General features: G+C 39.9%; 2 long non-coding RNA genes across 2 annotated transcripts in view; both read right to left on the reverse strand.

Moving 5' to 3' along the window:
* The window catches only part of LOC122739970, a 62,936-nt gene that overhangs the window by 41,992 nt on the left and 5,094 nt on the right, over positions 1 to 15,850 (reverse strand). The window lies entirely within an intron of this gene.
* LOC122739969 lies at positions 4,951 to 8,418 on the reverse strand. Its single transcript, XR_006354697.1, has 2 exons — positions 8,229 to 8,418; positions 4,951 to 5,190 (listed from the first exon to the last, which is right to left on the reverse strand). It is a non-coding gene; the product is annotated as an uncharacterized LOC122739969 (long non-coding RNA).

Here is a 15,850-nt window from a genome sequence, read left to right on the forward strand (position 1 = left end):
TTTTGGTTTGGTTTTGGTTTGTTTGTTTTTGAAGATACAGATGGGACACAGGCATATTTGTAGAGAGTAGGAAAACAGCCGGTAGGCAGGGAAAGATTGAAGATTAGTGAAAGAGTAGTTATAACAGAGGAAGCAATATGCTGGAGGAGATGGGATGATATGAAATCATTTGTGCCTATAGAGGGGTTTGCTTTGCTAAGGAGAAGGGCTTCATGTGAAGCAGGTGCGAAGGAGGAAATAGTTGCAGAAGACCATCTGGGTGATGTGAGACTAGGATGAAGGGAGAAGGGATCTCTGTGAATGGCCTCAATGGGTAGTCAATATAATATAAAAATCAAACTGCATTCATTTTTAAAATAAAATAAATGATTAGCTAATGTATATTTTTTTAAAAAAACCATTACTAACCATGGTTTAGCTATTTCTGCACTAATCCCATTACCAGCTCCCCACTGATAATATTTAGCCAAACACACCAGCCCTTAAAAAAAAAAGTTTGGGGACCAGTCTTCAAGGAGAGGGAACTTCTCTCTCTTTTCTTAATACATTCATCCTCCCCAAGATTACTGTAAATTCAAATGCAATTCCTTGTTCCAAGGAACAAAAAAGCAACCATTTCTAAAATCTCATACTCTCATGCAACTATTCCTGCCCTTTGAACACCCACTACTGCCCTGTGTCTATGTATGAGGGCACATTTGGAGAAATACTGATATAGATGATGAAAAAAAAACTGGTACCTAAGGTATAAGGTAGATCCAATTCCCCATTTCCTACCACAGGGATTCTTCAAATATCTACTCTCAGCAGACTATATGAAAGGTGAATTTGGGAGCATTCCCCACTCCCTTCCTCTAAGATTAAAACATGATTCACCCAGAAAGTTTATATCCAATACATGAAGGATAGAAGTCCCCAGTCCTTAACTGAACTCTCAAATACTAAACTCATAGACTTTAAGTGTAGTTAGGCAGCTAGGTGGTGCAGTGGATAAAGCACCAGCCGCGAATTCAGGAGTACCTGAGTTCAAATCTGACCTCAGACTCTTGACACTTATTAGTTGTGTGGTCCTGGGCAAGTCACTTAACCCTCATTGCCCTGAAAACAAAGAGTAGCTAGCATTTATATAGTGCTTTATAGTTTGTAAAGAGCTTTACATATATTATCTCATTTAGGCTTAAAGGGGGATTAAAGTAATACAGTTATTAGCAGCAGATTTGGTATTAGAACCAGGCCTTTTGCCCCCTAGTCCAGTGTTCAGTTCACCATTCAACCCCACTATGAACTAAAGTCTCCTTCTTTTCCATGTTGGCATCTGCAGAATCTTGCTAGTTGGTTTGAGATGAATCCTGCCTTCCCAGGCTTAGGTTATATAGGAAGGCCAGGCACATTCCCATAATAGTAGAGTACTAGATGAAATAACTCTAAAAAGTAGAAGGGATCTTGGACCTCATTTAGTCTAATTCAATCACTGCTGTTATATCTCCTTAGACATGTCCCAAAACATCAAGTTATTCTACATATTCTGAGGCAATTGTATGATTGGTTATCTTCTAGGGTATGTTCTAGCAGAGCAGGGAAGATAAGAGTTAGAGGCAGGAAGCACTACCCTGCAGTGACTTGATTATACAAACTTTCCCACTGTTACATTCCTGTACCAAGTTTAAACATACATGGGATCCTGTCTATCTTGGTTGGTCCAGGTTAGAAGCATGAGAGTTATCAAGGACCTCTCCGTTGGGATTTGGAGGAGAAGCAGGAGATTAATAATAATGATGATGGGGGCAGCTAGATGGCGCAGTGGATGGAGCACCAGCCCTGGATTCAGGAGTACCTGAGTTCAAATCCGGCCTCAGACACTTAACACTTACTAGCTGTGTGACCCTAGGCAAGTCACTTAACCCCAGTTGCCTCACTAAAACTAATAATAATAATAATGATGATGATGATGATGATGGTGGTGGTGGTGGTAGTGGTGATAATCATGATGATAATAACAATATATTTATCTAGTGCTTTATAGTTACTAAACACTTTATATCCCAGTCCAAGTTTCTTTCCAATGTTTCATTTAATCAATAAACATTAGTTTCCAACAGCCTCCTAAGTGTTCTCCCTGCCTCAAGTGTCTGCTCTCTCTAATTCATTCTATTCAGGGATGCCATAGTAATTTTCTCTAAACACAAATTTGGCCATGTGATTTTAATACTCGGCCAACTCTAGTGACTATCTATTGACTCTAGGATATAATAAACACCCTCATTTAGCTTCTAAATCATTTTTTAACATTTTATAATTTTTTCGGTTATCAAGCACTCATTCTTCCCCACCTCCCTCCACCCATTGAAAAGAAAGGAATCCGGGACAGCTAGATGGTGCAGGGGTAAAGCACTGGCCCTGGATTCAGGAGTACCTGAGTTCAAGTCCAGCCTCAGACACTTGACACTTACTAGCTGTGTGACCCTGGGCAAGTCACTTAACCATCATTGCCCTGCAAAAAAAAAAAAAAAGAAAGAAAAGAAAGGAATCTAACAATATGATGTTCATAAGAAACACTTTTGAAACACAAAATTTACAGAGTTTAAATAAGCAAAGTTGAGCACAACATATTCCCGTGTCTAAAAAGACATTTCTTATTTTGCATATTAGTCTATCAATCTCTGTCATGAGGTAGGCAGCATTCTGCTTTATCAGTTAGTTGATCAGAATTCTGAAGTTTTTAAGTGTTCATTTTTATAATACTGATTCTTTAGTATAAATTGTTCTTGGGGGCAGCTAGATGACACAGTGGATAGAGCACCGGCCCTGGAGTCAGGAGTACCTGAGTTCAAATCCAGCCTCAGACACTTGCACTTACTAGCTGTGTGACCCTGGGCAAGTCACTTAACCCCAATTGCCTCACTAAAAAAAAAAAAGTATAAATTGTTCTTCTGGTTCTGCTCACTTCACTTTGCATCAGTTCATAAGTATTTCCATGTGTCTTTGAAATCATCTATTTCCTAATTTCCTATAGAAAAATGGTATTCCATTATGTTCATATATTTATTCAGTCATTCTCCAATTGATAGGCATCCCTATCAATTTGTGAGCAAAACTAAGGGGATGGTTATGAGTCCAGGAGTTCAAAATTACAAGATCCAGCAACTGATTAGATTTGTGGGATGAGTAAGAGTACAGATTTAAGTATGACACCAATGTTGCCAACTTAGATAACTAGCGGAATACCCTTTACAGGAATATAGAAGTTCCAGAGAGAGATCCATTTGTGGAGATTCTGCTTTAGAGACATTGCATTTGAGATGTCTACAGGAAATCTAGTTTGGTGCTTTGGAAGTGTAGCTCAGGAGAGAAACGAGGACTAGATACACAGATCTATAAATAGGCCTAGAAATGGTAACTGAACCCATGGGAACTAATAAGTTTGCTACATGAGGTAGCAATAAAACTTGCAAGAGAAGTTTTGAGGAAATGTTCAGGGGAAAATACTTGGACACTATCAATATGTTGACATCCTTAACTCTGCCTTATTTTTCATCATTTATATCCAAACAGTTGCCAACCCTTGTTTATCTACAAATCATTGATCATTTCTGTCCTCTTCTCTCTATGAATAAGCCCACTATCCTCATTTAGGCCAGTCTGGTCTCCTAAGTGAACCCCCAGCTCTATTATGTCCATTATCCAATCTCCCCTCCACTCAGCTGTCAAAATCACGTTCCAAAAACAAATCTGACTGTGCCATTCCACTGCTCAAAAATCTTCATTTTGGAAGGCTCCCTGTTGCCTCTGGATTATAATGCAGAGTCTTCAACCTGACACTTTAAGCTTCTCCCTTTCTGGCTCCTAACTACTTTTTCAAACTTACTAGACTCCCATATTACTTACCTTCACCAACTATATATTTCATCCAAATTAGCCTGCTCATCAAGTGGGTGACAGAGAAGTAAAAAGAACCAACAAATGGCTTCTTGTCTATGAGACAGTAAACACCCAGATGGGAGAATTTTGCAACTGAGTTAATAATCTGGGGCCAGCAGGAAGCTTTGCAGACATAGGATATAGTGTCTTCAGGAAACCATCTCAATAGGGGAGAGTCCCAGATTCTGGCCTCCCTGCCACTGCAGTCTTGGGATCCATCTGAGTTCTGATCAGTCAGGGCTGTTTTGAATACCAACAGATTGAGACAAACCTAGCTCCCTCTGCCCACGCAGCTTTATTCAACAGGGAAGAGAAACGTACTCCCTCTTTATGAGTGATAACTGAGTAGAAATTAACCTCATTTTCTTTATTTATCTGATAGCAGGGTTGAGAAAGATGATTGTAACATTTCTTTCAAGCCTGACATTGTGTGTCTCTATATGTTAGCCTTCTCAGAGCATATTTATCTGGAAAAGGTGAGGGGTACCTAGAGAGGAAAACGGTTAAGCTGAAGAAATGAATCTCTAAAAATGGGATTTTAGGCATTGTGGTCTGTGTGGGTGGGGCTGATATTTTAGCACAACAGAGAGCTTCTCGTGGCCCTCAAATCACTTACCATGTGCATTTGTGAGTCTGGTTTCATCATGGGGGAAGGGAGGGAGACTAGATTTACAGGAGAAGGATTGCTCTAAACCTGAGAATGCTTAGAGTTGGGTCTATGGCAGTAACAGATAGGAAGCCGTGAGAAGACCCTCTTACCCTAGCTGTGCATGAAAGAGACAGGCTAAGTGTTCTCACCAACTTGTCACCCAGAAGTGAAAAGAATTAACAATTGGCCCTAGATCTTGACCAAGGTTATATATCTAATAAGTGGCAGAACCAGGACGGCAATCTGGTACTTGCCTCTGGATCAGGCCCTCCTTGCTCTCTGCATTTCCTAACTTTTCCCACCTAGACTTCAACCCTCCCATAACTCTCTTCTTCCATTCCACCACCCTTACCCCTTAGCTGGAGGAAATAAAGAAATGGGACTCAGAGGAAGTCTGTGTTTTTTTTATTCAAAGCAGTAACATCTGTGCTTGAACCTGGTTATATTCCATGCAGATATGACTCTTCAGCATCCTTTTTGAGATGAACCAGTCACACAGCACTGCATGCCACTAGGACAGATACCATCAATTGCTTTTTTGCAGGGTAATGATCTTGACTGACAAGTGGCAGGAGGACATACACTACAGGAATTCAGAGATCTTCTTGGAATTCCAGTGTCACCTAAAGTACAGAGGCATATGATCTTTAGCTCAGAGAATGCCAACTCATTTTCTTGTTAGGATTTGAGATCTGTGAGTCAAAAATAATTAAGCCCCAGAAAAGCTTGCTAAAATAATGAGATTGTTTTTCAGGCATGGCTACTAGAATCTGCCTCCTTTTTCTATAGTTGTAAAATATCCACTAAGAGGTAAAGTGTTGCAGTGGATAGAGTTCCTGGGCTGGAATCAGGAAGACTCATCTGTCTGAGTTCAAATCTGGCCTCAGACACTTACTAGCTGTATGACCCTGGGCAATTCACTTTACCCTATTTGCCTGTTTCTTCATCTGTAAAATGAGCTGGAGAAGGAAATAGCAAGCCACTCAAGTATATTTGCCAAGAAATCCCCAAATGGGGTCAAGAAGAGTTGGACATGATGGAGAAACAACTGAACAACTACAACAAAAATCCACTGTAATAAATCTGAGTCTAGAGGTAAAGGACTTAGGGGGAAGGGGGCTAAATGTTTTACTCCTGACACTTCCCTCTTAAATAACCCCTCCAACTGGGATATTTAAGAAGTAGCCCTCAACTGTCCTCAGCAAAAATCCGTTTCTTCTGGACTAGCAGTGTATTCCCACTGTCCTTGGAAAGAAGCCTAACTGTGCTGTTTCAGGAAACCATCTACTTTTTCTTTTAAATACAAATTCAGGAGGCAGCTAGGTGGTGCCATGGATAAAGCACTGGCCTTGGATTCAGGAGGACCTGAGTTCAAATCCGGCCTCACACACTTGACACTTACTAGCTGTATGACCCTGGGCGAGTCACTTAACCCTCTATGCCCCACAAATAGGTAGATAGATAGATAGATAGATAGATAGATAGATAGATAGATAGATAGATAGATAGATAGATAGATAGATAGATGAATGAAAATTCAGAGGATCCCTATATTCACATGTACTTCAGCTATGGGCTACCTCTACCTGTTGTGCCTTCAGGAAATAGCAGGGAACTGTCTGGATACAGGTAAAGGTAAAGTAGGGAAATGTCTGAACAGATAGATTAGTGAAGTTTTTTTTCTCTTCCTCTATCTTAACAATACTCCCCCTTCCCAACACTGCCCCCATACACACACACACACACCCGCACACACCCATCCTACTCTCCTCTACCCCAGGTGATGTAGAAAGGAACCATTTCTGCATAGGTTAGGAAGTTGGACTGAAAAGATTAGAATCTGGAATCAGAAGACCTGGATTGAAAACTCAGCTCTGCCACTTATTAATTGTGTGACCTTAAGTAATTAATTTCTCAGGGCCTCACTTTCCCCATATGTAAAATGAGGGTTGGGACTAGATAATCTCTAAGGTTCCTGCCAGTGCAAATCTTATGATTCTAAAATAACATTAGAGAATTGTTGTCAGGTTGTCTGTAACCTAGGAAGGCACAGCCTCTCCAACTGGAGAACCGTTGGGTTCCAGTGCAGCCACACAGCCTGAGCATGTGAGGCCTTAAGGTCAGGTCCATAGGGGAAGATAATGAAAGCATTGGATAATGGGAAGGCATGGTAAGGAGTGAAATGGAGAGTACTTGAAGCACTTCCAAGACAAAGATGGCCTGCTCCACAGTTTTGTCCTGAGCTAGCCCTTGCCCCAGTTAATTTGTATTCAGGAAGATGCCCTTTAATATTTTCAGTAATTAGAGGACTTGGGTTCAAATCCCACCTCTCTGAAAATTACTACTTAGATGACCTTGGGTCAATCACTGAACTTCTGTGGGCCTGTTTTCCCATCTGTTAAATGGCAGGTTTAGACTAGATGACCTTCCAGCTCTCCATATATGACTCTATGACTTTGTCATTTTAAGCTGAGACAGAGATCTACTCCAAAGCCTTTATTTTACTGGTAAGGCAAATGAGGCCCGGAGAGAAGAAATAATTTACCCAAGGTCATATTGCTAATAAAGAGTAAAGATGGGACTTATACCCAGGGTTCTCTGAATTGGAGTCTAGTGCTCTTCCCTCTGTGGTATGCCACATTTGCCTCATTTGTTCCTCCCACTGAATCACCTTTGTTTTTGGTAAGGCAACTATAAAGCTGAGTCGGATGGGTAGCATCACCTTATTTCCCCCAACCTACCGCTTTACTCTGTTGTGGTCATAAACTGTTGAAACTGAGGGGACCCATGCATATCATCTAGTCCAACTACCCCATTTAGCCAAAGATAAAGAAGATAAAGATAAAGAAATTGAGGCTCAAAAAGGGAAAGTGGCTTTACCCAATGGTACATCACAAGTTTTATGGCAAAGGGGTCAATAATGATAACTGACATTTATACTGTCCTTTAAATTTGACAAACACATTTAAATATATTCTCTTGTTTGACCCTCTCAGCCACCCTAGAGAGGACAGGTTCTACAAGTAATATCAACCTCATTTTATAGGTGAAGAAACCGCAGCTCAGAGCAATGGTCTGATTTTCCCAGGATTCTGAGTTCATCAAAAAGATGATGGAGTTCACATTAGGAAATTTCAATCTTCTGAGTGAAATTAAATTAGATTATTTCTAATAAATAAGGAAGGAAGACAGAAGTTAAGGGTTGGGGTGGGGAATAGAGATTCTGTGAGAGCATATTAAAGAAAGAAAAGTTTCAGAATAGCCATTATGCAGAATAAGCCAGGTAATTGAAGAATGACTAAGATATGTTGGCCATTTCTATGACACTGAGGAAAAATAAGCAACAGATGGCAATAACAAAGAGCTTTAGTGGCCAGTGCACTTCCTCCCCATAAAAGTCCTACTTGTCCACTTTGAGGAGTGGGGAGTATAGAAATAGCCTTTTCTGCATAGGGTAGATGCTCCCCAAGTCTCCTCCCAGTGCTAATGATTGGTCTTCTCAAGATGGACTCAATGGATCATCCTTCCCAGGTACTTTCTACATGACAAAAGTACTCTAGAGAATAGTTTAGTACTCTAGAGAATAGTTTATCCCACTGCCTCAAGTTCCAGATGTTCTGGACAGTCAAAAGAACCTGATAACATTTATCCTGGGTCTTACCTGATGTTGCCAGGGACAGGACAAAGACACCAAAGAAGAGAAAATACAGGAATCTCATGGTAGAAGTGTGACTGCTGTCTCAGAACCCAGAGATATGAGGGTTAACAAAGTCACTGATGTCTTAAGTGAGGCATGTGGAGTATCCCTGAATTTATAGAGCTGTTATCTCCCCACAAAAGCAGAACTGATGTAATACCACTCAAGCTTTTTTGACACTCAGAAACCACACCTCTGACAAGTCAAGAAATAAGTGGTCTGTTTGACCACTCCACCTAAACAAGGACCACAAACACAACTCAGCACCAAATTCCACAGAATCTCAGCCTTGTCAGGGAATTCAGAGGGTTTTTAATATAACCCATTGCATGAGCAGGAATCATATCTACTGAATACTTAGTATTTGAAAAGTATTCTTCCAGTTTTTGGTGAAGACCCCCAATGAGGACTCCAATACTATATCACCAACTGCCTTTTAAACATCTCAAGTTGGAAGTACTAGAAGCATCTTGAATTTAATGTGTCCAATCAGAACTCAGTACCTTTCACCTTAAACCTTTCCCCACTTGTCAACTTTTCTATTACTGTGAAAAGTTTGACTACCCTCCCAGTCACACAAACTTGAAATCTTGGTATCATCCTCAATTCCTCACTCTTACCCCATTTTTTACCTTCACAGCATCTCTTTAACACTTCTCCTTCTGTCACACAGCAACCCTCTCTGCACAGGCCCTCATTTCTGTCATCTAAACTATCTAAACCAAACTTCTAATCGGTCTCCCTGCCTCAAGTCTTTCCCCACTCCAATCTATCCTCCATTCAGCTTTGAAAGTGATTTTCTGTTAAGTGCAGGTCTGACAATGGTGTACTACCATTAACCTCCAATCAACTCAAGTATTTCCCTACTATCTATACTCTACTATCCTGCACTGATCTACTATCTGTTTCTGACACACATAACACTACGTCTCCACACTCCACGCATTTGCACAAACTATGCTGGCCCACGCCTGCAATGCTCTCTCTTCTCACCTCCAACAATTTACTTCCCTAGATTCCTTCATGACTCAACTCACACCTTCTGCAGGATGCCCTTCCTGCCCAATCCCCCAGTGGCATCTCTTAAGTACCCAGTTATTTGCACATTGTCTCCCCTATTCAAATTTGAGCTCCTTAAGAATAAGGACCAGGGGGGGCCAGCTAGGTGGCACAGTGGATAGAGCACTGGCCCTGGATTCAGGAGGACCCGAGTTCAAGTCCGGCCTCAGACACTTGACATTTACTAGCTGTGTGACTCTGAGCAAGTCACTTAACCCTCATTACCCTGCAAAAAAAAGAATAAGGACCAGGGGGGCTGCTAGATTGCACAGTGGATAAAGCACCAGCCCTGGATTCAGGAGTACCTGAGTTCAAATCTAGCCTCAGACACTTGACACTTAATAGCTGTGTGACCCAAGGCAAGTCACTTAACACCCATTGCCCTGCAAAAAAAAAAAAAAAAAAAGAATAATAAGGACCATAGGGGCAGCTAGATGGTGCAGTGGATAAAGCACTGGCCTTGGATTCAGGAGGACCTGAGTTCAAATCCAGCCTCAGGCACTTGGCACTTACTAGCTGTGTGACCCTGGGCAAGTCACTTAACCCTCATTGTCCTGCAAAAAATAATAATAATAAGGACCATGTTTTTTTTTCCTTTGGATCCCTTGATCTGGCACATAGTAAGCATATAACAAATGTTTATTGATTGTTCAACATCATGAGACACTTTATTCCACTTTGAATCACTAATTATTATGAAGTTTTCCTTACATCAAAGCCAAACTTGCCTCTTTTCTTTCTTTTTTTTTTTTTTGGCAAGGCAATGAGGGTTAAGTGACTTGCCCAGGGTCACACAGCTAGTTAAGTGTCAAGTGTCTGAGGCCAGATTTGAACTCAGGGAGTCCTGAATCCAGGGCTGGTGTTTTATCCACTGTGCCACCTAGCTGCCCAATAAACTTGCCTCTTTTCAATGTTCACTCATTACTCCTAATTCTTACCTCTGGGGCCAAGCAGAACAACTCTATTCCCTCTTCCCTGTCCTTAAGTCTTCTCTTGTCCAGGCTGAATACTTCCGATTCTTTCCATTAATCCTCATAGGGAATGCTCTTAAGAAATGCCACCATTCTGTTTAACCTTGTTCCTCACCTTGTTAATGTCTTTACTAAAATGTGGCACCAAACCCTGTTCCAGATGTGAACTCACCAGAGTAGAATATAGCAGGACATTGTCTCCATGGTCCTGGATGCCAGTGCCTATCTTAGTGCAGCCTAAAATTGTATCCTTACCCCCAACCCCAACACAGAACACTAATGCTTCAATGTAATTTTGTGCCATTAATTAGTGAGTAGGGAATCTTCACAACCAAGGGTGCTTCATTCTCCAAGCTGTCAGTGGTAGAAGAGTAGCTTTTAGGGTCAGTTTTAGAGTTTCCTGAAAGGACACTCACCCAGCAAAAGTCCAGTCAGCCCTGGCAAGCCAAAGGGGATCTAGGTGATGAAATTGCTAAAACCCTAGATCTGAGATCAAGAAAACACTGAGTTCAAATCTGGTTTCAGATACTTAGTAGCTATGTGATCCTGGATAAGTCATTTTTCAGCCTTGGTTTCTTCTACTTTAAAATAGAGAGCATAATAGTATCTACCTCCCAGGGTTGTTGTGAGGATAGAATGAAATAATATTTGTGAAATGTTTAGCAAAGTGAATAGCACATATTAAGTGTGTAATAAATTCTTATTTCCTTATTGCCTCCCTTCCAAAGGACACACTTCTCTCAGCTCCATTGCCATACAATGTTCAGCTCCTTGGCTTCTCTGACCCTCTAGGGGAAACTTTTCCTTTGTTTGTAGGAAAGAAGTTTTATCAAGGCATTGTGTCTTGTCTTTCTTTGACCATTCTGAGAGCCTAATGTCACAATATGCTTTCAGGAAGCAGTATGGAATAGTAGAACAAGTACTGACTCTGGGGTCATAATTGTTGTTCAACTCTTTGTGACCCCATCTGGGGTTTTCTTGGCAAAGATACTGGAATGGTTTACCATTTCCTTGTCCAGCCCATTTTACAGATGAGAAAACTTAGGCAAATAGGATTAAGTGATTTTCCCAGGGTCACATAGGTAGTTAGATAGTAAATGTCTGATGCCAGATTTGAACTGAGGATGAGGAGCCTTACTGACTCCAGGCCTAGCACTCTGTCCATTTTGCCACCTGGCTGCCCTATTTACATTTTAACAGATAAGGCCATAGGGGCTTAGCTCAGGGTCATAACAAATGTCAAAATAAGGATTTAAATCCAGGTCTCCTGACGCTGAGACCAGCCATCTTTTTTCTCCTACATTTGATTGATGGGGAGAGGGGAGGGAAGGGCATTTTATAGTAATTTCTCAATATAGTCCCACCCATCCACAAACTTTCCTTATTACAAACACAATACAATAAAAGTCAGTCAAAAAAAAGGAACAGAATGTTCTAAAATTCCATAACCTCTCCATTGAGAGGAGGGAGGTGCGTTTCACCATCTATGCCCTGGATCCAAGATAGGGCATTGCAAAAAATCTAAATTTGCCTACATTTCACTGTTATATTAATTTTCTATGTATCCTGCATATAAATATATATGGACATATTTAGAATGTAAACTCCTTGAGAGAAAGGGCTGTTTTGCTTTTGGTTTTATATCCTTAATATTAACAGAGTGCCTGGCACATAGCTAGTACTTGAAAAAAATGCCTGTTTATTATTATTTAAATTACTGTAGTCATAGATATTGTTTTCTTCATTCTGTTTACTTTGTTATTATTAGTTCATACATATTTCTTTGTCTCTTGTGATATAATAATCTTCCAACACATTTTTATGCCACAATTTGTCTAGATATTCATCAGTGTCATTGACTCCATTTTTTTGCTACAATAAAAAATGTTGTTACTAATATTTTGGTATATGTGGGACCTTTCTGACTCTAACCTTCTTTAGTTATACATCCATCATTTGGATCCCCAAATGAAGAGATTAGTGATATCATATTCCAAATTGTATTCCAGAATGGGTAGACGAATTCATAGCTCCACCAACATAGCTCATTCTTCTTTTGGACAACTCTAGATGTTTGGAATGTTTCCTTATATTCGAGGTGCTTTTCTCCTTTCCTAAGCTTACTGTCCTCATGTAGCATGCATCTATTGGTTCATATTATGCCACTGCCAACCCATGTAAAGCCCTTGACCTTCACCTCACTGGTCCATAGGTAGTCTCTAGGGGGACCAAATGCTCTTTCAGAGATAGCTCAGAGAACTTTGCCTTTGGCCACAGGACTCTTTTATTGTCTATCCTCCACTAAAAATGCTGGATCACAGTACCTAAACCTTAGTTTCAAGACTTCTGGACCTTCTTGGCCTTCCAACTAATTTGGCCTTCTAAGTTCAGGAACCACTGAAGCTATATCCTAATCAGCTGTACTTCTGCCTCTGACAGTCTCCAGGTGCCTTTTCCTAGAACTGACTTTCTTCTTTCCCTTCTAATGCCATTTTACATAGACTTTAAGTCTATTTTCTAGGCCTTATTTATAAGGGAAAAGGAAATTAACAAATTCATAAATCATTTACCACAATAAAGTAATTAAAAATAGTATGACAAATTAGCTAGGACCAAACCAAAGAGCCCTAAATTTTCTAAAATATTCCATGTTAAAAAGACCACCCAGGCCTTGCCTGGCTATCATTGCTGGACACTAGTGCCAAATATTACTTCCTCCTCCATCCTGCACTTTGGTTCTTAGAATAAGTGCTTTTCTCTAGAAGGTACCTAGACTGGATTTGGGATTTATCCACAAGTTTTCTGAATCAAACTCATTAGTTGAGAGATAACTTGATATTTGAAGACTTCACCATTCAAGAAACCTGGTGATGATATGTGAGGTTTCACCATAGAACTGCATTAATTCCTTAACTAACTGGGATATTTAACTGCACCTCCCCTCCCCCAGTCAAGGGACTAACCAGGAAATATAAACTGATCAACTAGTTTCTATCACTTCAAGATTAGAATAAATTTACCTGATCAAGCAGCAAGTATTTATTGAGTCCCTATTATATGATAATAGGTAATACTGGGAATACAAAAAGAATAGAGCAATAAGCATTTTTAAGTTCTTACTATGGCAGGCACTGTGCCAGGCCCTAGGGATTCAAAGAAAAGGGCAACATGATATCTGTAGTAAAAGAGCTTACATTCCATTAGACAACATAATGGTAGACAACATAAACATTTATAAACATATACAAGATACAATAGAATGGATGAAAATAACTAAAAGGGAAAGACCCCAGCAACCAGGTTGGGCGAGAGCAGGGAGGGGGTGGAGAAGGCCAAGAAAAGATTCTGGGACAAGTTTGAACCAAAATAAAGTTGAAAAAAGATGAAAGTCCTTGCCTTCAAGGGGAAATATGCACACACATAAATATACTCAAAATAAATATAAGGAAGTTTCAGGAGGGACACACTAGCCCACAGGTCACTTTCAAAGGTCACCAAAAACACCACCATTTTTTGCAAGATGATTTTTTAAATGCCTACTATATCAAAGCTGGTTGTTGAAACCAGTTCTTCCCTGATTTGAAAGATAACATTCTTTCTATTACACTGTGTTACGTATAGGTTAACTTTACTTGTGTGTTACACTCAGCAATTGCTAGTGATGAGAGAACATTCTTACCCTGTTTTCTACATCCCTGGTGCTAGTCCATAATAGAAAATAAGTTGTTCAACTATTAGGACCAGATTGGGAGGGCTTTGTATTGTCCTTCGGTCATGTCTGACTCTGTGACACCATCTGGGGTTTTCTTGGCAAAGATACTTGAGTGGTTTGTCATTTCCTTCTCCAGCTCATTTTAACAGATGAGGCAACTGAGGCGAACAGGATTAAGTGACTTGCCTAGGGTCACATAGCTACTCAGTGTTTGCAGCCAGATTTTAACTCAGGAAGATGAATGTTCCTGCCTCCCTCAGAACCTAGTAGGCTTTTGTCACTTTCTCTTTGTTTCTTTTCCCCAATTTCTTTCTCCTCATTCACTAACTTTTCCCTTTCAAGAAATTCTTTCTTTTCCTGTCTTTTATTTCCTTTCCCCTCTTTTTCACTTTGAATCTCAGCTCTGTTGCTTACTAGCTATGTGACCTTAATCTCTCTGCATCTCACAGTCCTTATCTGTAAAATGAAACAATTAGACTAGATCAGTTTTAGGTCCTTTTCAGCTCTCAATATGTGATGCTAAGATCTTTGAGGCATAAAGCTCTTCTCTCTGCCTCTCTTCTGTCTTTTCCTCTTCCCTTTGTTTATTTTCTGTCCCTGTCCCACTTTGATCTCTAACTTTCTCCATCCATTGCTCATTACTTGAATTGAAAAATATATCTATGAATGTTTTTTCTTTGCATTCTTGTGCTTTTTAATAAAAATTCATTCTGTTGTCCTTAATTTTAAAAATATGTAACTTGAATTTTTATTTTTATTCTTTTAAAAAATAACCCAACACTGGTGGAGCTGTGAACTGAACCAACCATTCTGGAGAGCAATTTAGAATTATGCCCAAAGGGCTATAAAGCTGTGCATACCCTTTGACCCAACAATACCACTTTTGGGTCTTTTTCCCAAAGAGATCATAAAAAGGGAAAAGGGTCCACATGTACAAAAATATTTATAGCTGTTCTTTTCATGGTGGCAAGGAATTGGAAATTGAGGGGCTGCCCATCGACTGGGGAATGGCCGAACAAGTTGTGGTATATGAAGGTAATGGAATTCTATTGTGTTGTAAGAAACAATGAGCAGGAGGAGTTCAGAGAAACCTGGAAGGACTTGTAGGAACTGATGATGAGTGAGATGAACAGAACCAGAAAAACATTGTACACAGCATCATCAACATTATGTGTTGATGAACTGTGATAGACTAGATTCTTCTCACCAATACAATGGTACAAGAAAGTTCTAAAGGACTCACAATGGAAAAGGCTCTCCAAATCCAGAAGAAAAAAAGAACTGTGGAATATGGATGCTGATTGAACCATACTTTTGGTTTTGGTGCTGTTGTTTTTCTTTTTTGAGGTTTTTCCTTTTTCTCTGATTCTTCTCTTATAACATGACTAATGCAGAAATATGTTTAATGTTATTATTACATATAAATATAACCTATATCAGATTACCTGCTGTCTGGGGGGGGAGGGGAGGGAGAGAGAAAAATTTGAAATTGGAAATCTTATAAAAACAAATGTTGAAAACTATCTCTACATGTAACTGGAAAATAATAAAATACTTTTATTTTTAAAAATAACCCAACACTGAACCCCTTGCAAATTAAATTTAACTGATTTATATGAATATGTAGCCCCAAAATTGCTGTTTTTCTATGTATCAGTATCCCCTGAAGAAAAATATTTCCTTTCAAGATGCTGCTTCTCTCACTTCTTCTTTGCTCAGTCCTGCCCCACAAACTGTTTCTTGTTTCTCTGGCATGTTCTCTGGTCAAAATTCACAGCCTGTCTTTCCTGTATTCCCTTAACCTCTTGCAACCAACTGACAGTTAATTTTGCAACCCCCCTTTG

The sequence above is a fragment of the Dromiciops gliroides genome, chromosome 2 (assembly GCF_019393635.1).
Source record: "Dromiciops gliroides isolate mDroGli1 chromosome 2, mDroGli1.pri, whole genome shotgun sequence".
NCBI lineage: Eukaryota > Metazoa > Chordata > Mammalia > Microbiotheria > Microbiotheriidae > Dromiciops > Dromiciops gliroides.